This window comes from Corythoichthys intestinalis, chromosome 12 (assembly GCF_030265065.1).
Source record: "Corythoichthys intestinalis isolate RoL2023-P3 chromosome 12, ASM3026506v1, whole genome shotgun sequence".
NCBI classification, from domain to species: Eukaryota; Metazoa; Chordata; class Actinopteri; order Syngnathiformes; family Syngnathidae; genus Corythoichthys; species Corythoichthys intestinalis.
Genome location: NC_080406.1, coordinates 21433881 through 21456866, shown reverse-complemented (window position 1 = coordinate 21456866; position 22986 = coordinate 21433881). Strand labels below are relative to the sequence as shown.

Below are 22986 nucleotides of genomic sequence, written 5' to 3'. Positions count from 1 at the left end.
AATGTTTGTCCTCCTACAGAATCCATGTTCAAACAAAAAATATATTTCCCTCCCCCATCTTTTTTCCATTTTCAAACATTTTTGAAACGCTCCAGGGAGCCACTAGGGCAGCGCTAAAGAGCGGCATGAGGCTCTAAAAACACGGGTTGCCGACCCACGAACTAAAGCCATACAGCGAGTCAGCCTCCCTTACATCGCATTTTCTGGTTGTACAATGGACCCCCATAAATAGGGGTCTTCCTACCAAACAATGAACAGCGAAAAAACGCAAATAAGATTTTAATTGCATTGGGGGAAAATAGGTTAACTAAGCTAAAGTGTCTGTAACCCTTTTTCATAGATGGGTTTCCCCAAAACAGAAAAAAAACACAAAAATATTTTTTAAAAATATATGTAGTCCCGGGGTTACAGCGTACCCTACTTACGTGATTTGACTTTGCGACGCCGGAGTCTCGTGCGCCATTTTGTCTCCAACCGTTTTATTTATTTATTTATGTAGTTTTTGTGGCGTAAACTGTCCCTTATTGTACCTTACAGTAACTTATTTTTTAATTTATTTTAGTAATATGACTGTTCTATCCTTTAGTGAAATGTGTATTTGATTATAATGTTGACTTTGTTTTGTGATGCATTCTTTATTTTGGCACAGGAAGTGTAGAGCAGGTAGTACTTCCGCAAGCGTGTGAGAGCAAATGTACACACGAAGAAGTCACGCAGCCGAGTGAGAAAAAGAGGGGAAAGATTACAGTTTAGCTCGCTGTCTAGCTATGACTTAGCTCTAGCTTCTTGGCATGGACAGTACAATGATGACTTGAGACACTTTATTTTATTAAGCTGTACTGACTGTACTTTATCCCCATTATTTCCCATTGGAAAAACTGCTCTGAAATGTAAACAAATTATAAAAAGAGAAAATTACTGTAACAAATGTTTGGGGGGACATGGACATTTCACTGTAGAGCTATCGTAGTGTTGTTTGCTACACAAAGCAAAATGGCCTTTCAAAGCATTTGCGTACACGAGAAACTGTTTCAAGAGTAGCAATAGCAAAACAAGCCCGATTACACATTATCCAAATATGTGGTGAAGTGATTTGTCTTTGTACGCCAAGCTGTAATTCCGCTGACTGCCAAGAGCTTTCTTAAACTGACCCCACCCTGACTGAACTCAACACGTGGTCCATTCAAGCGACCTCAAAACTCGGCCACTCCTCGGAATTTCTTACACACGTCCTTTTTGACTGAATCTAAAGTATCATGAATGAAATGAAACTCACAGTGCAGGGGGAAAAGGGCAAGGTAGAGAATGTAAATGTTGGACTAAGTATGATAAAATAACCCTGCTTATGAGTTTGAAAAAGTAATTTCTAGTAGATTGAGTGGATTAAATTATTCATGATCTACAGTATATTGAAAAAGTATTTATCATTCCTCCTGATCCCTCTGAAATCCACATATAACTTGTGTCACCTTCCTTGAGGATCACTGCTGTGGAATTCTTAATAATAGAAAAGTATTCAATAGATACGTAGATGAAATAAAAGTACAGGTTACAGTGTACACAGAGGGAATAAACTAGCAGCAAGTAGTTATATAGTGGTAATATAACAGCGCGACAGTGGATAGATGACAATTTACAGTACAACTTATAAAAGGAGGCAGATGGCTGACCTGATTATAGTGCAAATTACAGTTCGTGCATAGATATTGATGTACCATTGCAAAAACGCAATAATGGAACTGTGCACATATCGCATATGATTAGCTGATTAATTATGAATTTGCAGGGCATTTAAAAATGTACAGCCTTTTTTGAGCACCAACAACTTCCCACACTGCTGCTTTTTTAATTTATGTTCTGGAAATCATGCCGAGAGGCTGGTCGCACACTGCTAAAATACTACGCTCCTCCATGTTGACAAAGTGTGCCGATTGGATGTCAATTTCTGGATTGGCCATTGTCCTCACAGGTCAATAAATCTGTTGTGATTGGCGGTAGTGCCAGGTGACGGCGACTGAAATAGAACCAAATTCACATATTAACCTAATTTCTACGCAGTATACTGGTTGATGTCAAAACTGATAGAGATAAATTATAGCTGCAGACACATATTCCCACAAAAATAGGTTAAATATACCTATAACCTAAATTACAAATGCATTAAAAAAATCATTAGCTCAAACAAAAACTTAGCTTACATTGGTCTTAACCAGTGTTGGGAGTAATGGCATTATAAATAACGCCGTTACGTAACGGCATTATTTTTTCAATAACGGGGTAATCTAACTAATTACTTTTTCCGCCGTTACAACGCCGTTACCGTTACTGACGGTCAAAAGCGGTGCGTTACTTACTCTGAATAAATTGAAGAAATTACCAGCCGTGTTGAGTCGACTCTCTGCTCTGTTGATTTGTCATCCAAGACTTGGGGTGCGTTCAGGTTCGAGAATAGCGCACGTACCATGCTGTTTGTCCCTGTTCATTCAATTAGACAATGCTTTCCAAAGTTTGGTAACGTTTCTGTGTTTGCTACACCTGATGCTAGCCTCGTTCCCATCTCCCACTGTCAGCCAGCAATAATTCTGCTTCCATCTTCAGGACGGCAGACGCTTTGAAGGTGACGTGAATTGTCGGGAAACGAGCCTACCTGAATGCGGCCCCTCAAGAGATGCGATGGAAGTGATTGTGATTGGCTGAGGGTTAGAGTCATGTGTCGTAGTAAGCCAATCAGAGCCGGTGATTTCATAAGCAAACCGGAACAGCGCGTGCGGCAAACACACACACGCAAAACAGATGTACAGGGTCGGGATGGCAGAGCATTCAGAAGAAAAATGGTCCTTTAAGAGGTGGAGATATAGACACTATTTCAGGTTTGTCGAAATTAAAGGAAAGAACCTGCATGTAATGTGTAATTTATGTCCCGGGGCAAAGCTTTTGTCGACATCTGTGGTAAGCAATTCAAATCTGCTGAAGCACCTAACAAGTTAACTACCTGTCTGTTCTTCTCTATTCCACTGACTCGAATACTGCTCAGAAAATGTCAAATTCTTTGACATACAACAAGTTCTTTTTAAAGTAATGGAAATAGTTACTTTCCCTGGTAACTAGTTACTTTACTATAGAGTAATTCAGTTACTAACTCAGTTACTTTTTGGAAGAAGTAGTGAGTAATGTAACTAATTACTTTTTTAAAGTAACGTGCCCAACACTGGTCTTAACAGGGAGCAGTTGGATTCAGCCATGTGAAATGAGGCAGACCAGAGGGCAGTGTATCCACCCTAATCAATAAAATTAAATGCAAACACTTTCAAAACAAACCATTACAACGCCACTTTAATTAAACAAATACTCGAAGCAATAAAATTTATTTAGAATATTTTTTTCTATTCGAATACTCGAGTTAATCAATCAATCATTGCAGCACTAATCAGAGGCTATGCAAAATGTTAAAAAGCTACTACTGATTAGTTTTAGAATGATTTTTTTTTACCAATGTGTCATTACACAATTGTTTCTAAATTAAGAAACAACCAAATGTTCATGTGAGATTGTGGATGTATGTTTTTCACTTGGAGTCATGATCCTCTCATTCTATATTTTTGCCTTTTTCTTTTTTATTGAGTTATTAGTTATTCGATCAATCATTTCAACAAAGGAGTATATGCAGTTTTATTTTCCTTTCAATTTGCAATGCATTAATGTGGGTTGTGTTTGAGCATTCGGACTGATGCCAGGGTCAATAGAACTATCTGTATAGCAAAACAATGTTTCACTTTCTATTGGGTGTGATGATGGATAAAAGAGCAAAGCTTTGAGTTTGTTGCTGTCACATTCTTGCATGTGGGGGGGTGGCACTGTAATCAGCTTTGTGTAGTTCCAGTTTTAATCCTGATTTGGTGAGGTGACATTTATATGTTGAAGCAGAAATCCAAAGCACACATGTATTCCTATAGAAGAGAATCTTTTTGTCATTTGGAGTTGAAAAGATCCATTGTCAGTCATCCGAAGGCTAATTTGACTTTGAGGCACACCAGGACACCCACATTAAAAACAAAAGACGAGGAACGACTACCAACCATGCATATGAGTCTGAATTTAAGCATCTCATTTAAGAGATTCAAATGCTGATTGCTCTGATTTTCGGAGCTCAACTCAAAAAGGCTGAGAAAACGGCTTGGAACATACAAACTGAATCTTTGCGCAGGCAAATTACAGGGTGACAACAACACAACAAGAATACTGTGTGATTATAAATCACATCTTCTTACTCACTCAAAGGGCACATACAAACAAACAACCAATCACACGTCCACAGTGGCAGGCAATTTTGAGTCTTCAATTAAGCCAAGATGATTTTTTTAGGTAAATTGGGAGGAAGCTGGAATATATTGATAAAACCCATTCAAGCACTTTGAGATTACAACTTGGATTGCTTGACTGTGACAAGGCTTTGCTATCCACTACCCGACCAGGCTGCCTCTCAGTAAAATACAGAAAATATGTTTAAGGATTTAACTCAAAGTTTGAAAATCAAAGAAAATCTGAGTGTGCCTTATGACAACTTCAAACAATGTTGTTGACTGCAAATTTAAACCAAAGCTGTTAGTTTTGCTGAATTTACTTACAAATAATGGAGTTGTGCCACAGAGGAAGTCGGCATGGATTTAGCTCATCTTCCCAGAACTGACATAATCTTGTTCTACTACATCCTACTGTATATCAGTCAAACAACAGCACCCCTGCTGGTATGTTCCTTTTGCCTCTTGCCCGCCAAGATGAGATTTATCTTCGATATCAGAGGTGTCAAACTCAAAGTCACAGTGGGTCAACATTTTAAATTGAAATAAGCCGCGGGCCAAGGTTGAACAAAGGAACCTTTTAATATGGAACCAAACAAGTTTTGATTTAACAATGACTACTGAACAAGCAAGGCTTATAGAACTTAAAAGTGCAGGCGTGCAAAATCGAGTTGTAATAATACTACAAATAATAACAATTGTAGTAATAATAATTAAAAAAAAAAAAAAAAAACATATCAATGGCATATTACATTTAAATAAAAATTGAATGTCTCCTTTCTGTTTGCAGCCTTCTGAGATAAATGTCAAAATTAGCTTCTTACACAGGCTAATAAATTTGAAAATAAAAAATCATAACTATGAATAAATCAACCATTCAGGACTTGGAGTAGCAAGAAAAAGTGCATAGAAAATGTACCGTAATTTCCCAAACATAACCCGCACTTTCCCCCCCCCAAAATCAACTTGTAAAACCATGGTGCACATTATAAACGGGTACATGGATGGAGACAGAAATATATATATATATATATATATATATATATATATATATATACATTAGGGCTGTCAAAATTATCGCGTTAACGCACGGTAATTATTTTTTTTAATTAATCACGTTAAAATATTTGACGCAATTAACGCACATGTCCCGCTCAGAAAGTATTCTGCCTTTTGGTAAATTTTACAGCAAGGCTTTTTATGCTGTCCAACAGCGAACTCTTGTGGTCGCTTTGCGACATGGTTTATTGTTTTCTTACCAGTTCATTATGGCTGCACGACGTCTCGGGCTGATAATGTTGTGCTTATATGATCCTTGGACAAGATTTGTCCGTAAGTATGGTTGTTGTAAAGAATGTACATATTATGTTAGGAAGCGAAATGTTATATTTTTTGTATGAGACGCTTTTTGTTTATGTTTAGTGAACCTGTATAGCGTGCTAAGCTAACGTTGTTGCTAATGCTATGCTTGTGTACTTTTATTTTGTAGTTTTACGACGGTCTAAAGAAGACAATGGTTTGAGGCCATTTTATTAATAAATCAGATGAAAAAGGAAGAAGAATTATTAAGGCGTCGTTCACTAGCTGTCTAGCTTTGGAAAAAGTAGACGCTTCGGAGTGAGGACAGCATAGACAGATTTAAATGACAGTAGAGTGAAATGCCCACTACAGTCCTTATATACCGTATGTTGAATGTATATATCCATCTTGTGTCTTATCTTTCCATTCCAACAATTTATTTTACAGAATATATATATAATTTACAGAAAAATATGGCATATTTTATAGACTGTTTGAATTGCGATTAATTGCGATTAATTACGATTAATTAATTTTTAAGCTGTAATTAACGCGCTTTAAAAATTTTAATCGTTTGACAGCCCTAATATGTGTGTGTGTATATAAACCTTTTTTTTTTTTATTGACACGGCCACGTTGTGTTGAAGAAACGTATGCGGCGAGCCGTTGCCAACCATTACAGTACATGACGTCACCATTTTGTTTCGGTAATACTTCACTCTGATCGGCCGAATGATTTCGTCTGTATTAAATTCTGCTTTTTTCACTCTTCATAAAGCACAAAATTTAGTTTCTTGAACTCATTTGAGTCAACGTTTATTGCAGCTCCGCAACTCGGACCATAACAAACATAACAACAGACTTCCTGTGTGTGTCCGTCAACTATATCTGTCCCTCGGGAAACTCAAACCCAAATAACAATAGTTCCTACTGTTACTGTCGTGTCGACAGCGATGAGCGCTCTCGGATTTCCGACTTACGTTCTCACTTTCATTTTACTGTTTCAATCCATGGAAGAAACATTTATTCATCATGATGAAATGAGCAAGTTATACAGCAGCCTTTAAAAGAAAAGTCACATCTGTTTTGTTTTCTCCTAGATTCTGGTAAGTTGGAGAAGTTGTCAAATCATATTATTACCGTAAATACTGTCAGTTTATGGTAATGTTTTGAACTACCAATATGCTATGCTTGTGCTGTGTTTCACCATTCAGTAAAATGACACTTCTGTATCTGTACACGAGCTCTGTTTTCATGTATTCTTCTATTTATTGGTGCTAAAACTAGGGTGCGCGTTATAAACGGGTACAATAATTTTCCCTAGATTTTACAAGTAAATTTGGGGTGAACATTATACATGGGTTGGGGTGAACATTATACACAGGTGCGCCTTATATTCGGGAAATAACGGGTATTTACGGCTCATTTTGCGACACACTGATCTACTCTGATGTGCCTAAGCCAGACACCTGGCATCTTTTATTGGATGCCAGTTCATCAATGTCAGGGCTCAGGGTTTGAGCTGAGGAAACCTTCATTATCGAACAAAGGTGTTCGTCAGTCAGATGTCTCCTGTGAGACGTTTTCGTCATCTTCATTGAGGAGAAAAGTTGCTCACATAGGTAAGTGCTACCAAACATGGAGAGCAATTGAGCAACTTCGGTGCTGAGCTGAGGCATCGTGAACATTTTTTGCTGTCTCTTTTCATTTCTTCCACCTTCTGGCTCCTTTCAGTCATGTCCATGTCCTTTTATTTGTCCTGGTGTTTTGTTTCATAATAATAATGTCGTCTAATATTGTGCTCTTTGGTTACTGACATGTTAGCTCCACAAAAAGACAAAAAGGTCTGTCTTTTCCATATGCAAACAGATATTAAGTTTCCCACCTGTCCAAAAAAGTTGTATTTTCTGCCTTTCTTTTTGCCTTTTCTTGGTAGGGTAACACAGTGACAGGTGTAGTTTGAGGTCGCAATGTGGTCCGGGGGAGAGGAATGGGTATACGGAGTCCACCGTGGGTTTGAGCCGAAGGAGTGTACACGAAGACGGATCACTGACCTCTTAATACATCCATGAACGCTACCATAGACGCTACTGACACAGAGGAGGGGGCGTGACTGCCTCCGTCGCGTTGTTTCGACGTGCCAAAACAACAGCAGAGCATCATGGGATTTGTAGTATAAGCGGTGAATGTGGCATTACAGCGCTGCCGCCGTGTAATAGAGGCAGGCCAGCTCAAAATATTAATTTGAAATTGCCTCGCGGGCAAAATATAATTACACTGCGGGCCAGAGTTTGACACCTACAGTGGGGAGAACAAGTATTTGATACACTGCCAATGGGTTTTCCCATTGGCAGTGTATCAAATACTTGCTCTCTTCACTGTATGTTCTATATACTCCAAACAATTCACAATGTTTTCACAACAAACTAACTAATGTACCTTTCCCAAACTTTGGCCCCGAAATGGCAATTGACCTATCATTCGTCCCAGCAATGTTGTTGAGCGAGCATGATCCGTCAAACTCTCGGATGGCCCAGTGTCTAATTGATTCATTTGGTGGCTTTGAGATCGTCAACTGACATAAAACGGAAGACTACGAAAAGGTGCTGATGTCTAAAAAGGAGAAGCGATGTGCGTATTAAAAATATCTAAATCGGACACGAAGTACCCCAGGGGTTTATCAGTAGGAAAGTGGTTCTTTCTAGAGGTCCGATAATAGGAATTATGACGTCATCCCATTAAATCCGATAACATAATATATTATTGGCCCTATTAATATTATTTTTGGCACGGTGTCGGATTGGGATTTGTGCGTTTGTTTCCATTCCTGTTTTTCCAGTATGCAAAGTTTTGTTACTGTCTTTGTTTTTTTCATTATAATAATATTCATGCCATCATGAAAATTATGGTTCAGTCAAAGGCAAATCTAAGCTGAATCAACCACTAGTATTGTTGACCTACAGGTGTTCAAAACCTCAGGTGAATATACATTGAAAAATTATATATATATTATCGGTTATCGTATCGGTATCGGCCTTGAGGAGCAGGAAGTTATCGATATCGGTATCGGTTTCAAAAAATGGATATCGTGCACCCCTAGTTCTTTCCTTTCCTAAAGCCAAAAAAGCAACTGGAGTCCAAAGAATTAAACAGTGTGGACATACAGCATCACACCCAGCTAAATGTAAAAATAAACAAGCATACATGCATGTTCTCTTAAGGTAAGATTAAGCTAACGCCAGAGGATAACTATTAGTGGTGTCTATTGCTTCATATCTGGCGATATGATTCGTATCACGATTCACAGGTCACAATTCGATTTGATCCCGATTAATCCCAATACTACACTTGAATTTGATTACAGCGATATTTGTATTTCACTTTAGAGAACAAAACAAAACAAAATAGAGAACAAAACATAGCAAATCGAATCAAAACTTTTTCAAAAACTTTTTTCAATTTTTATTCTTTTTTAGTGCAAACCTGCTTTAGTGCAAACCAGCTTAATAAATGCAGGATTCTAAATATTCCATGTCTCCGTTTTGGGGTTTTTGTTTTCAGACTTATCAAAGGACTAACCTAAGCAACCACTAGAGGGCAATGGTCACAAATCTCTACTCTGATTAGTCTAATGTTGTTACTTCAGCAGACTGCAAGGCAAAGCTGCTGCGTGCGGCCAACTACTGGACGGGAGTAGAAGTGCAGCCACTGAATTGTTTATTTCCACCAAAAACATAATATCTTAATACATAATATCGCGTTATATCTCAATATCGATTTTTTTAACATCCCTGCAAACTAGCGAGCTTTAGAAGAATCAAGAACATTCATGAAACTGGATATCAAACTTGTAGTTACTGTTATTGAATATTATTACATTGGAGTCACAAAGCTTGTCAGTTTAGCAACCGTAACTAAGGGGGTAGGTGGAGGCGGAGCTTTAGTGAAAGGTCAGTTGGTCAGTGATTAAGGTTATTTTGTTGTTTAAACCGTTTTGAATGTCACAAAACCTGGTAATACATAAATCAACATTTATTTTAATGTGCCTTGTTCAGTTAAAAGCCAATTAGTGTTCATGTCCTGTCTATGATGTTAGCAGTATGTAATCCCTTTATTTTAGAGATCTGGATGGAAATGTGCTTTTTTTTTAATGTCTTGGCCTTTTGTTCTATTGGTTTCCAATTGAAATACGGTAAAAATGTTTAACTTCTGAGAAATATCGACCATGTTTAGATTGTGTAACTACATCAAGTGAATTCATTTAATAAAGGTTTACTGCTGTGTCCTTTGTTCATTGTGTAACACTGCTGTGCGGAATCACTGTAATCTCTGGAATACTACTAATTAGTAAGAGGCAAACAGAAACGAGTGCTGCAATAGTGCAAGGAAAGGGCAGAATGCAGCATTTTGGAAGACATGTCCCTAAGACCGAATGGTCAATTTGCTGTCATGTGACTAGCTGCTTTTATGTGTGTGTGTGTTTGTGAATGAGTGTATTTTTGTGATTTTTATGTGTTCATTGTATTCTGAAGCTGATCCAGTAATTCATGCTTGTGTTGGTAGCAGTTTGTGCAACATCTTTCTCATTACGTTCATGTTAAATTAATAGATCCTACTTGAGTACAATGCATCTCCTAGTATTTAGTGATTGATTATATTAGAGGTGGGAATCTTTGGGCACCTAACGATTCGATTACGATTACGATTCAGGGGCTCCGATTCGATTATAAATCGTTTATTGATGCACCACAACACCCCCCCTCGTCCCCCGCTGCTTTTAATTTTTTGTACACTAGTTCCCAAATTGTTCAAAAATCCTCTCAGGCTAAACAAACTACTATTTCAGTATCAAGTTAACTGTTAAAAATGGCAAATAAAATACTCAAGTCCCCATTCTGTATCGGCAGCTTTAAACTACATTCAATTAATTCAGTTAAAATTGTTCCCGTTATTCCATAAGAAGGTTTTAAAACTGTTTCATCATTTAAAGATAGATTCAAGTCAAGATTTTGCCGATTTTTTTTTTTTTTTTTTTTTTTTAGATAAAAAGTAATTAGGTTCGCTACAACAGAGCCTTCTAGAGAAGTCTACTGCTTTAAGATGGCGCCTGTTTACTAGCACGGGAAAGTCTGTCATTTAACATCTAGTTCTTGGTAAATGATCTAACACGGCCATTGTCTGTCATTTCACATCTAGTTCTAGATATATTTGATATATACCATAGCTGTATGTTGCCGTATGTTTGTAGCAACTAGCAACTGGGCGCTGTTTGTAGCGGCTGACGGCCACAGTCAGATATTATTGTTTTGTTTTTTTTATCTAGCGGCATGAGTTGAACATGACATTTACTCTCGTTCCATTCCTCATTGCGTCCTGAAGACCGCGCTGACTGTGTATTATTTCCGCTTTACCTGGTATAATTCAATAATCGGAATTTGGATGTTTGTGAATCGTTCTCGAATCTTCCACGGCCGTATCGCGAATAATCTAAGAATCGGAAATTTCGCACGCCTCTATTAGATATACAGTGGAATTTTGGGATAGTTCGAAAGTTATCAGATTTGTCCAATGCAGTGTTGTTTTCGTCAACGATGACAATTACGAAAACATTTCGTCAACAAAAACTTTTTTCATGACGATGACGAGACGATAACGAGCTAAAAACGTGTTATGGGAGACTAAAACATAACGAGACGAATGCCAGTTTTTGTCTGAAGAGACAAGAATGACACGAAAATGCTTTTCCTGCTTTGTGCGTATAATCACCTAGTTGGCGCTGTCCTTGTAGTTGCTACAATATGTGCTTGTCTGTCAATGTCAATTTTGGAGACATAAATTTTTTTTTGTAAACGTCGACTAAAACTAAACGAAATTAGGCTTGAGTTTTCGCCAACAAAAAATAGATGAGGACAAACACATTTTGAGATGACTAAAATATGACTAAGACTAATAAGTATTATCGTCTAAAACAGTGGTCCCCAACCTTTTTTCACCACGGACCAGTGTAATGTGGGCTTTTTTTTTCACGGATCGACAACGTGTGGCAGAAAACGAATATTAAGGCTGAAAACGAATATTAAGTGCAAGGAAAATGTCAGTCACCATACACTGAATCAACCTTTTTTTAACAGCGGCCTTTCCTAAAACTTGTCGGCAAATATCCGTGGTCACAAGCATAATGAGTACTTCTCCAATCGTGAAAGGTTTATTAGCTTTAGCAATACGGTTCGCCATGAGGTATGATGCTCTCAGTGAATTCGCTTTTGTTGCCTCGTTTGCTAACCTTCAGCCACATATTATGCAGAATGGACTTGGTTGTAGGTAGGAGTGGGAACCTCTTGGTACCTCACGATACGATACGATTTGCGATACAAAGCTCACGATAACGATCTGACGATATGGCCATACAACGCTTATCGATACATTGGTCAGGAAATCATTCTAGGATATTCTACTAACAACTAATGAACAGAAAAACAAGCTTCTGCTGTGAATTGGAATGAGTTTATCACTAGTAGACGTTCAATCCATTTGAATCCACTTCAAATGGATTGAACGTCCATGGCTGTCAGTGGCAGCCTATGCCAGGCAATGAGGTGATTTTGGGCCATTTAAGGTCATTTACCTGTTGATTTTGGGGTATTTTATGAGTCACTGCCTGTTTATTTTGAGTTACGGAACAGGAAGTCACCCTGGAAACACCCAAACGAATAGGTAGTGACTCAAACTCAACAGAAAATGACCTGTAAATGCCCTTAAATGAACAGCAAGTGGCCTGTAAATGCCCTGAAAATCAGACAGAAAGACTGTGAATGCTCTGGTTGCGAATGAACACACGTTCCCAGTTTAAATGGATTGGGCGTCGAGCACCGTCAATGGCATCTTTAGAGTTAACTGAGACACTATTATGGTGGAAGAATTTGGTAGGAACTTGTTGGTTCCTTTTATTTATTTATTTATTTATTTTTACACATTGCCACCTTTTTAAAACAATATCTCGATTTGAGGCAGGAGCATATCGATAACCTTTTGGGATACAAAGTATCATGATATATCACCATTTCGATATTTTGTCACACCCCTAGTTGTAGGCTCCTCTTCTGGCTCAGCAGGTGGCCTTTTCCCACTAAAAAAGCCGCCCAAAGACGTCCCTGGCCGCAGCACGCAGCCAACAGCAGCTGAAGTTATTGTTTACATTGACTGGCGCTGGGCTGCTATAGGTGTGCAAACACCCTAGTAATTGCAGCCAACCACTAGATGGCGACCTATATACCGTAATTTCCCAAATATAACGCACACTTTTTCCCCCCCAAAATCAACTTGTAAAATCATGGTGTGCATTATAAACGGGTACATGGATAGTGACAGAATTATATATATATATATACACATAAACCCATTTTTTTTTATTGACACGGCAACGTTGTGTTGGAGAAACGTATGCGGCGATCCGTTGCCGGCCATTACGGTACGTGATGTCACCATTTTGTTTCGGTAATACTTCACTCTGATGGGCCGAATGATTTCGTCTGTGTTAAATTCTGCTTTTTTCACTCTTCAAAAAGCACAGAATTTAGTTTCTTGAACTCATTTGAGCCAGCGTTTATTGCAGCTCCGCAACTCGGACCATAACAAACATAACAACAGACTTCCTGTGTGTGTCCGTCAACTATATCTGTCCCTCGGGAAACTCAAACCCAAATAACAATAGTTCCTATTGTTACTGTCATGTCGACAGCGATGAGCGCTCTCGGATTTCCGACTTACGTTATCACTTTCATTTTACCGTATCAATCCATGGAAGAAACATTTATTCGTCATGATGAAACGAGCAAGTTATACAGCGGCCTTTAAAAGAAAAGTCACATCTGTTTTCTCCAAGATTCTGCTAAGTTGGAGAAGTTGTCAAATCATATTATTACCTTAAGTATTGTCAGTTTATGGTAATGTTTTGAATTACATTCCCTCTCTCAGCAATTAAAATTAACATGGGAGGCAATGTGGGGAAGAAAGGTAGTAGTTCATCATTTTCTTAACACCCAATGTTCTTTCCCAACGCAGAGAAGATATATCAATTGGTGCCCCTACGTACAGTCATGGTTGCACTTCCCATCATGCATTTGGGTTGAATGGCTGCAGTATCATTTACTGAAAACTCAACAAATACACTAGATGGCAATATTTAGTCACAATATACAATGTCACATTTATCCTTTAAGAATTACAAGTCTTTCTATCCGTGGATCCCTCTCACAGAAAGAATGTTAATAATGTAAAAGCCATCTTGAGGATTTATTGTCATAATAAACAAATACAGTACTTATGTACTGTATGTTGAATGTATATATTCGTCCGAGTTTTATTCATTTTTTTCTTAATGCATTGCCAAAATTTATATGATCAGGAAAAATTATCGGGAATGATTGGAATTGAATCGGGAGCAAAGAAAAAGCAATCGGATCGGGAAATATCGGGATCGGCAGATAGTCAAACTAAAACGATCGGGATCGGATCGGGAGCAAAAAAAACATGATCAGAACAACCCTAGTATATACCGTATTGGCCCGAATATAAGACAGCCCTGATTATAAGATGACCCCCTCTTTTTCAAGACTCAAGTTTGAAAAAGGACTTTTTGAACACCAAATTAATTTTTATACAGAAAATAATTACAGTACATCTGAAACAAATTATTATAACAATATATTTGAGAGAAAACGAAAAATGAATTTAAATGAATCACATTCGTAAATGAATGGCTTATGGTTTTTGAAATGTAAATAAACCAACCTATTGTGATAAAACAACAAAATTGCAATAACTGCATTAACCATCAAAGTGAAGTCTAACTTTAGTCTTGAAACAAATCTGAATAAAGAAAAACATTGCAATAAAATAATGCAAACTGGTTAAACTTGAGAGCAGCTGAGATCTGTCATGACCAGGGGTCGCGTTAACCGGAAATTTTCCGTCGTTGACCGGTTTTTTAAAACGGTGACGGAAAAAACTGAAGTCCGTCCGTCATTTTGACAGGTTGCAATTCACACCCCAGACCACAGGGTGGCGAGTTAGCATATTATTAGCTATTGTCTCTCTTAATGCATGACGTCGTTGGATATTCTGTCAGAATATTGTAGCGTCACCGGGGTCTGGCGGCGGCACCGTGATTGACACATCAACGCGAGGTTCTTATTGGTGCACCCGGTGTGCCAACGCGTCATCCAATTGATGGACAAGATTGCCGCGTGTGTATAGACCCCAATCACATGACGTCACACCTCCGCCCCCCTGACCGGAGCCGCCATATTGTGTGTCAGCTCGTCATGTTTACACATTACCGCTACGTACATGCCTCCTATTACGGCGTGTTTTTCTGCTCGTTAATATTAATAATCAAAATGGTGAAGGCGTGTGTGGCGGTTGGTTGCTGTAACAGAGAAGATAGACGGAGAGACTTGAAGTTCTACCGTTTTCTGAGAGACCCGAAGATGAGAGCGAGATGGACTGCTGTAATTCGACAAGAAATCTGGGCACCAAACGATCACCACAGACTGTGTAGTAGTCTTTTTATATCTGGTAATATGCATTTAATATATATTTAGAAGATTTTGGGCTGACAACCACAATTAAGATCATTGTGTGACGTTGGTGATTGGGGTCTATATCGTTGCCTCCTTTTCTTTGGGGGCAGAGTTGTTGGTGGTAAGCAGAGTAAAAAGGGAGAAAAATACCACGACTTCCGTGTCTAATTTTTCGCCGCCAAGCAAGCGGTACAATATTAATTAAAAATGAATGAAAACTAAATACTATTGAATATGTCATCATTATCATTTTTAAAATTTAAGTGACGGGTAAAAATAGACTATGACCGGATTTTTATGACCCTGTCAGTCAAAATGGCAGACAACGAAAATGTCTAGCGCAACCTCTGGTCATGACAGAACATCGCTTCATTGAGATCTGGTGCCATCTAGCATCGTGAATGTGTATAATATCTAAACCGCGAATATAAGACGACACCCACTTTTTCAGTCTTATTTCAATGGAAAAATCACTGTCTGATATTCGGGCCAATACGGTAGTTTTAAGCTTCTCAATGCTCTTTTAGAGGTTTACTGTCATACTAACATAAAACAAAGAGAATTACTCACCGAGTTGTACATTGGGGTACATTACACATTGGGGTGAAAAATGTTTACATAGTTACATTATTTTTTTTGTTATCTCATTACATTATATGACGTAAACTATGATAAAGAAATATTTCTCTTGTTTAAAATCACTTGACAAAATGTATTTTTGGGGGTGTTGTTAAACTAAGTTATTAATAGAGGAGGTTGACACGTTAGATGTTTTAGGACACTGAACAGCTTAAAATACTTGGCTTTTTACGAGCACAATCTACAGCAGGGAGAATGTCTTCTTTTCCTGAGCAGAAACAGTCACATGTGCACTAGCTGTCAGCCTGTCCATCATTAGCCCAAACAAGGCGACCCTCGAGCCTCATTAGGAGAAGCACATAGAATCTCTTCTGTAAACGGCAGTCGGGACTGGAAACGAGTGGTTCTATAGGTCACCTCTGCTTCTGAACCAGACATCACATTTCCACTAGAGGTTTTCAAACTAATATGAAACATTGAATATATTTGCAAATTCCCTGACCTATTAAAGTTGATTAAATTGGAAATAACAAATGGGTCAATTCTACGACAATCCACATGATCTGTGTTTTGAGTGGTGCAGAAGTACAAAATAACAGCTATTAAAAGCTTAAGGTGTTTATTCCACTACACCTTTCAAGGAAAACCTTTAACAAATGAGAAGCTACCAAAACTAATACACTTTGACAGACAAAATAAATTATTCTTATTGGATGTAAATCCTTTGAATAGAACTAGTATTTGAGCTATGAAGACACACTTCATTCTGTCTAGTGTCATTAGACATGTGCATTTAACACCCTGATGCTTTCCTGGAAATTGACATCAAGGCAGAGCATGTGCGTGGGGGGAGGACATTCGGAGAAAAGATAACATTAAGCGAGATTATTGAAAATATCACACAAATTGGATGTCTCACCAACAGAATAATAAAGCAGGGTTTCTCAAAGTTCAGTTGAGTACATAATCAGGTTTGGAGTTTTGAAACAGCAAGCAAGATTTGTATTTTGTATGCAGCTTCACTTTATAATCTCCCCCTCACACTGAGTCTGTGACCAAAGACACGTCATATCTCATGTCAAACATGGCCAATCATTATGGTATACGGTTATGAATGTTCACAATTGTGATAAATAGCCATGAAGAATGCTTCCCATGGTTGTTGAGTGGTTAAAGCGTCCGATTCTGAGATCAAGGGTTCAATCCCAGGCTCCGGTCTTTGTGTGTGGAGAAGGAGTCAGAACCTCTTGTTACCTCACGATACGATACGATTTGCGATACAAAGCTCACAATAACGATGATCTGACGATATGGCGATACAACGATTATAGATACAGTGGTCAGGAAATCATTCAAGGATATTCTACCCACAACTAATAAACAGAGAAACAAGCTCCTATTGTGAATTGGAATGAGTTTATCACTAGTAGACGTCCAATCCGTCTATGGCCGTCATTGGCAGCCAATGCCAGGCAATGAGCTAATTTTGGGCCATTTAAGGTCATTTACCTGTTGATTTTCAGTTACTTCCTGTTGATTTGGGGGTATTTTATGGGTCACTTCCTGTGTATTTTGAGTTACAGAACAGGAAGTGACCAGGGAATCACCCAAATGATTAGGTAGTGACTCAAACTCAACAGGAAATGACCTGTAACTAAACAGCAAGTGACCTGTAAATGCCAAAAAATCGGACAGAATGACTGCGGATGCTCTGGTGTCGAATTAGTACTGCAACGATTAATCGATTAACTCGAGTATTCGATTAGAAAAAAAAGATTCGAATGAAATTTTGCTGCTTTGAGTATTCGTTTAATTAAAGTGGCATTGTAATGGTTTGTTTTGAAAGTGTTTGCATTCATTTTCATTGATTTGGGTGGATACACGGCCCTCTAGTCTACCTCACGTCACATGGCTGAATCCATCTGCTCCCTGTTAAGACCAACATAAGCTAAGTTTTTGTTTGAGCTAATAATTTTTTCGAATGCATTCGTAATTTAGTTTTAAGGTATATTAGCCATTTTTTGTGGGAATATGTGTCTGAGCCATTTGTTAAGAACATTGTAAAAAAGCGTTAGCATTTTATAGCATTTAAACTAGCGGACTTTTGCTTTATAAGTTAGTCAATTGTTCTTTTATTGTACATACATCCTCTTTTTTTTGATACAATGTGAGGCTCAGCTCAGGTAAATTATTTTTTTATGTTCCTTATCTGATTACTCGATTATTCAAAATAAATAGTTCATCGATTAATCGGCTACTAAAATAATCAATAGCTGCAGCCCGATCACAAATGAACAAACGTTCCCAGTCTAAATGGATTGGGTGTCGAGCACCGTCAATGGCAGCCTTAGAGTTCCCTGAGACACTATTATGGTGGAAGATTTTGGTCGCAACTTGTTGGGCCCCCCCTTTTTTTTTAAACACTTGACACCTTTTTTAAAACGATATCTCGATTTTTGGCAGGAGCATATCGATAACCTTTTGGGATACAAAGTATCACGATATATCACCATTTCGATATTTTGTCACACCCCTAGTGTGGAGTATGGATGTTTTCCCCATTAGGGGTGTGACAAAATATCAAAATGGTGATGTATCGTGATACTTTGTATGGCAAAAGGTTATCGGTATGCCCCTGCCAAGAATTGAGATATTGTTTTGAAAAGGTGTCAGTGTTAAAAAAAAAAAAAAAGAAAAAAAAAAAAGAAAAAAAAAAGCGGGGGGGACCAACAACAACTCTAGGGCTGCCATTGACGATGCTCGACGCCCAATCCATTTAGACTGGGAACGTTTGTTCATTCGAAATCGGGCTGCAGCTATCGATTATTTTAGTAGCCGATTTATCGATTAACTATCTATTTCGAATAATCGAGTAATCGGATAAGGAACTTAAAAAATTGAAATACCTGAACTGAGCCTCACACTGTATATATAAAAAAAGAGGATCTATGTACAATAAAAGAACAATTGACTAACTTACATAGCAAAAGTCCGCTAGCTTAAATGCTATAAAATGCTAATGCTTTTTTGCAATGCTCTTAACAAATGGCTCAGACACATATTCCCACAAAAAATGGCTAATATACCTTAAAACTAAATTTCGAATGCATTTGAAAAAAATCATTAGCTCAAACAAAAACTTAGCTTATGTTGGTCTTAATAGGGAGCAGATGGATTCAGCCATGTGAAGTGAGGTAAACTAGAGGGCCGTGTATCCACCCAAATCAATGAAAATAAATGCAAACACTTTCAAAACAAACCATTACAACGCCACTTTAATTAAACGAGTACTCGAAGCAGCAAAATTTAATTTGAATCTTTCTTTTAGTTAATCGATTAATCGTTGCAGTACTAATTCCACACCAGAGCATCCGCAGTCATTCTGTCCGATTTTTCGGTGCATTTACAGGTCACTCGCTGTTTAGTTACAGGTCATTTCCTGTTGAGTTTGAGTCACTACCTAATCATTTGGGTGATTCCCAGGTCACTTCCTGTTCTGTAACTCAAAATAAACAGGAAGTGACCCGTAAAATATTTTATAAAAATATAATATATAAAAATATATCATATTATATAATTTATTAATAATAATAATATATTATTTTATTATATAATTACATATATTATATTATTATATAAAAATATAATAAATTTTGTCCACGAATGATCAACGAAGTGATAAGAAGAAACATACAAACTTTTATGTAGATCCTTAGTTTTAAAGCACATCTTTAACTTATTGTCTGCAGCTGATTTCAATTTAAGTAGTATGGCGAGGTAGATCCACGCTGGCGCTTTGAAGCTGGATGATGTTCCAAACATTCCACTTCAAACCATATATATAGGCGCTTCCAGGAGTTCATGCACAACACAAAAAGTCTCGGAAGTCTCATCTACGTCGTGCTGATTTTTGGAGATGCCGTAGGTTTCTCTGGTTTGATTTCGCAGTTTTAAGTTTGTCAACACACTGCTTAATTCAACTGCACTTCATGTTGTTCTGTCTAAACCGGGAGTTCGGAACAGAAATGATCAAAGATGGCGCCGTCCATGTTTCGCTCAGGAAACTTGTCTTTAAAATAGCAGGCCAACAATACTAACTTAGCATTAGCACTGTAGTAAAGCCCATACTAGCTAAGGTTGCTACATTTAAATTCTTTTACCATGTACCACTGTAAAAGTTATATCAACACTTATTACAATGCATTCACGTTTAAAATGCAAACTTTCACTTAAATATTTGTTGTGCTTTCAATGATAATTCTCTTGGATAAAATGAGAAAGGTCTGGTTTAGGAAAACATACCGTTGTGAAAAAATTGAAGTATCAATTTTATGTGTCAACTGCTGGTTTGTGCAATCAAGCATCGACACTCATCTTAGGCAAATATGCCTTGCCTCAGGGCAAATCTGTTGCTGTTCATTTTAAATTCTGTACAAGTTCACTTAAGAGCGGATAGGAAAATACACTACATGTACTTACCAAATAATCTGGATCTACATTACGGTTTATGATTTTAGTTGGAACAAGCAATGGATTTGATACAGGTTTTTTTTTTTCTCATTGCGTGATCACACAAGTGAAGACTACTGGTGTTTGGTGTTAAGAATAAAAGCCTTGTATAGACCATTCAAAGCCAACTTTGGCCTTTTAAAATGACAACTCAACGCGGGTCGTGTTGGCATGCGGAAAATGTGTGAGATGCCACATTCCCAACATGAGACAGTTGATAGGCTTGTGGACTTTGTGTCACAATTTGGTCAGGGGGTTATTCGAAAATGACTGTGCTATTATCCGTTAAAACTTGACACTACATACTGCATGTCGCTGTCAGAGTTTTGCAATTTAAAGGCAAAAGATAATGTGAAATTTGTACTGTAACATAACTCTATATTCTCCTTAATGTACTCTTAAAAATGTGAGGTAAAACAACCAATTAAAAGTTATGATGCTTTTTTTTTAACGGGTGCAAGTTCCTCTACTTGAACTAACTATTCCTCATTTAATTAGCTTTGAAAACAAGCAAAAGGCACATATTGAAGACCAATCATTCACACTCACATTCATACTAGAGAATTTAGGTTAATCATTTAATTAAAGGTGCACAATGTGGGATTTCAATTATTCATGAAATGACCATAATATTTCAATGGATGTTGAATAAACATGTTTGTTAGAAGTACTTCTAAAATGGTTCTCAAACGTTAAGCAGACATTTTTCCATTTTAAAAGACGGTTTGCACTTCGCAAATTTGTTTCTGTTTTGCTTCTGTGTTCATCATCAGCCAATCACGAGACCAGTTTACAGTCTTCGTCCGCATTGTCACAGCTCTGTAAGCTAAGGCTGTGCAAATTTGACAAACAGTCTGAATTCTCTCTACTACTCAAGCAAAAAAACATCGTTACAAATCTTGAATGATTCAAGACAACAAGAGAAGCAAAACAAGGGTATGCATTAATTTGCCATGGTCGTGTTACGTTATTTAGATGTGGATTCTTGACCGGGGCAAAGATAATGTCTTTACGCATTTAAACAATTAGTCGGTAATTGAAAAAATGTAATTGAAATGGATGGAGAAATTAAATTATCTTTGTGGATGCTATCAATGCATGACCAAATTATATATTTACCGGTACTTGTCAGTGTGCTTATACATTGAGAGAAGTAGACCTCTCTCACTTCGGTCACGGTGACCTAAACTAACTTGTACCTCATATCACAACTCTTTTAATCGTCATGACTAAATGTTGTCATTATTACACTGAAAACATCATGCATGATAACTAAAAATAAGATATACCATAATCCATCTGCAGAGGACTCCTCGCTTGCTACTTAAAGTTCTTTTCCTGCAGGTTCTCCAATGTGAAGCTGTATTCTGGTAACCCACAGGGGGAGGTCATCTTGTGCTCGTCAATATTTTGATCTAGTTGCAGTTAGACATGTGCCAATTACCAGTTTCAAGGTATACGTGGTAATGAAAACATCACGATTTCAAAACCGCAAAAATTTTCCGTAATAGCGTCCTTACGGTATTAGCTATTTTTTTATGTCCCAAAAATGCAGCTGCAAGGGTCAACCCTCCCCTACTTACTACCTCCCCTACCTTTTCCCCCCCATTGAAGAAAATGAAATCGCTGGTGTGGGAATACTTCGGCTACAGAAAAGTTACAGACGGCTGTGGCTTAGAGGAGGAGGGCCAAACAACATGTAAAACATGTTTGCGGAGGCAATACCTCCAGTATGATATCACATTTAAACAAAATTAAAGGTTAGTAAACACGATCATGAACGTTTACCACCAGCTATGAGCGTTAACTCCAGCGTGTTTAGTGTGTCTAGCGGTGGTAAAACATACTATAATGTAAGCTTGTAAACGAGGCAGATAATGTGGCTAATTAGCATGCCAAGACAGCTAACTAGTTTTCTCAGTAACATTCGCATACTTTTGTTCAAGTCTTCCGCCATTGTAAACATCTGTCCAAAATAACATTTTCGAAATACAGCCTGTAGTATATTTTTCCTCTGTCTGTGTTAGGAAAGTGTGTGTATAATGTAAACATGACTGGAAAATATTTTTTTTTGTTCTGATGGTGAAAATGTTGTGCTGTGGCAGTGGGTTTACACTCACCTAAAGAACTGCATTTATTTTACTTTCATTTAGAATATTTCGGTTGTTTTTTTTAAAAATGTATTTCAACTTAACATTATACCTATGTTCGAATTTGCTAATGTTTTGAAAAATAAAAATCCTGTTTAGTGGAAAAAAATCTCAAAGCAACCCATTTTAGAGCTGTAATTGCAATACCGTGATACCGTGAAACCGTGATATTTTTGGCTTAAGGTTATCATACCGTCAGAGTCTCATACCGGCCCTTGTTGCGGTACCATTTTTGGCCATCAATACTACATTGTGCACCTCAACATGCATGTTGTTGAAAACCTTGGATTGTACCCTGAAATGTGAGGCAAGCAAGCTAACCACAAGGCACAAATAACTCAAAGCATCACCTCCTGGAATAATATAATAATCAAATCATCTTGGGTTTATTTGCTTTCAAAGCCAGATGACCACCTGACGTCATTACTTTATGACATTTGTGATGAACAATCACATCAATTAAAAATGAAACTACTTCATTCAAATTTGTGGACTATCCCTACTCGATAAACGTGGAAATTTTGCAGTCCTGCAGAGGCACATATGATTTCGTGTGAGGCACTGGCCCAA

At 37.7% G+C, this 22986-nt stretch overlaps 1 protein-coding gene across 2 annotated transcripts in view; it reads right to left on the bottom strand.

Moving 5' to 3' along the window:
• The window catches only part of LOC130927091 (plakophilin-4-like), a 249057-nt gene that overhangs the window by 209074 nt on the left and 16997 nt on the right, over positions 1-22986 (bottom strand). The window contains exon 1 of one of the 2 annotated variants that reach the window (XM_057852635.1): positions 4626-4700. The exons of the other annotated variant lie outside the window; for it this stretch is intronic. The gene's annotated coding sequence lies outside the window, so the exon portion shown is untranslated. Of the gene's footprint in view, positions 1-4625; positions 4701-22986 lie in introns of those variants that run through there. 2 annotated transcript variants of the gene reach the window in all.